Genomic DNA, 2,190 nt, shown 5'->3' on the forward strand with positions numbered 1-2,190 from the left:
TATATAACCCCACAAAAGTAGTGTTGCCAAAAAACTGTTTAGTTTATAATAAAAATTATATAGCTAATTAGACGATGTTTCTTTTTTTTAATATTTTATTTATTTATTCATGAGAGGCACAGAGGCAGAGACACAGGCAGAGGGAGAAGCAGGCTCCCTGTGGGGAATCCCATGTGGGACTCAGTCCCCAGACTCCGGGATCACAACCTGAGCCGAAGGCTGACACCCAATCACTGAACCACCCAGGCGTCCATTAGATCATGTTTCAATCTGGGACAAGTGATTTGTCACCTGAAAATTAGTGCAGCATAGCTAATATGCAAATAGGTGATGTATTAAAGTAAAAAACTTCTGCTTTAGAGTGCAAATTTGTCTTCAGGATTTTGAAGATCAGGCTAATTTTACCTCAGGATCATTCATTTAGAGAACAGGACTTTCGTTTTCCAGTTATCCGCCCCTGGCTAGCTCAAATGCACTCCTAACGGTAGCAGAGCCACTCGTGACTATAGCCTGACCACTGCTCCCAGATGACATGTAGGAAAGGGGCAGAGGCTTTGAGGGAGGAGGCGCAGGGAAAGTGGAGACTAATATTCTTAGAATTGTGGCCCTACAATGTGCACAGAGGAAATGGTGTCCCTTGGTGCTCATTGGAGCCCCTTAGCCTCCCATGTGTAGGTCCTGACCTGTCCTAGAACCTGGGACCAATCTTGCCTCTAGAACTTCATTTCTCAGCCATGTTCCTTTTTGATCCCAGACCACTGTTGGCCACTGTAGGAAGAATGATGAGAAGATATGGTCATGTCTCTTCATTGTTGTTGAGTAGCTACTATCTCCGTCTACCCAAATACATATATTGAGTACTTGGTGTTTATTAGACATAAAGATAAGATACAGTCCCCGATCTCCAGATATACAGTCCAGTAAAGATAGTGGGGAGATCAGGACAGGTACACAAGTAGTATATAATGCAAGGCAAAATGTACTGTGAGACTGTGGAAAATAGATTACAACAGGAGCAAGTGTTGAACGAGGGAGATGGGTTCAGTTTTAAAAACATCATGTCTCAATGTGGATGTGTGCGTTCAGAATCATGGGGGCCTTTATTTGTGCTGGATTTGGGGGTCATGTGGTATGAATAGTATTTTACTTTGAATGAGATCATCCAGGAGAACAGGGAGATGAACAGAGGCTCTTTTGAAGAATGCTTTTTTCCTTCTCAACTTGGGTCAGTATGCTACTTGTGTTTCAAGGAAGGCCCCTTTTAGGGGAGGGATGAGGCACTCACCAGACTTAAGGAGTGGGAGTGGTCTTCCTGAAAGAGTGTTTGTCAAGGGGGCACCACTTGCTCCGTGGGCTGCGGGTTGCTCAGTGTGGCTTGAGCACACGGTACATGAGGACACTTGATGGAAGCTGAGGCAGACAGGTCATCAGGGCCATGTTTGCCATGCTAAGGGATGTGAACTTTATTCTGGAGAAGATGGGCCACCCCTGAAGAATTTCAAGCAGGTGACTGCTTGACTGGGCTTGCATTTTGGAAAGATTATCTCTCTAGCCTATTAAAGACACCGAAGCAGAGAAGCCAGTTTGGAAGAAACCAGCTCAGGAGCAGCGGTCCTGATAACAGGTCGTGAGTGACTCTGAGCATTTTTGTATTGTTTGAGGAGAACATATGCCATCTTCTGGGGCAGGCGGAGGCGGGGGGTGGGATTCTTTTCACAGCCATAAGTCTAGGGGCGGCTCCTGGTAAATAAAAGGCTTGTGGCATCTGTACCACACTCGTGAGTTTGGAGGTGCAAAGGTAGATAGGATCTGCACCTTGGGAGAGGACCAGAGACAGCTGAATTTGCTGTGCATAGCAGAGCAAAAGGGATCTGGAATTCCTCAGGGTAATATAGGAGGACAGTAGTGCTGCAGAAGCCTGAGGGGGAGACGAAGTGATACACTAGCAAGAAAACAGAGACAACTAAGTGGGACGAAATAGCCAGTGGCGGGGTGGGGGGGGTTAGGGGGGGAATCTCCGACCGTCAGGCAGAGGACTTTTCACAGCAGTAATGTCTCATGTTTGATTTGAAGTCGTTTGTGTTGCTGCCATGTCAACCCTTCCTTTGTCTCCTTAAATGTTCATACAATGTTGAGTCTGTGGAAAAGGGCAGAGAGGGCTGACTGCCACAGGTCAATTGCCACATTAGG

This window comes from Vulpes lagopus, chromosome 13 (genome assembly GCF_018345385.1).
Source record: "Vulpes lagopus strain Blue_001 chromosome 13, ASM1834538v1, whole genome shotgun sequence".
Taxonomy (NCBI): Eukaryota; Metazoa; Chordata; class Mammalia; order Carnivora; family Canidae; genus Vulpes; species Vulpes lagopus.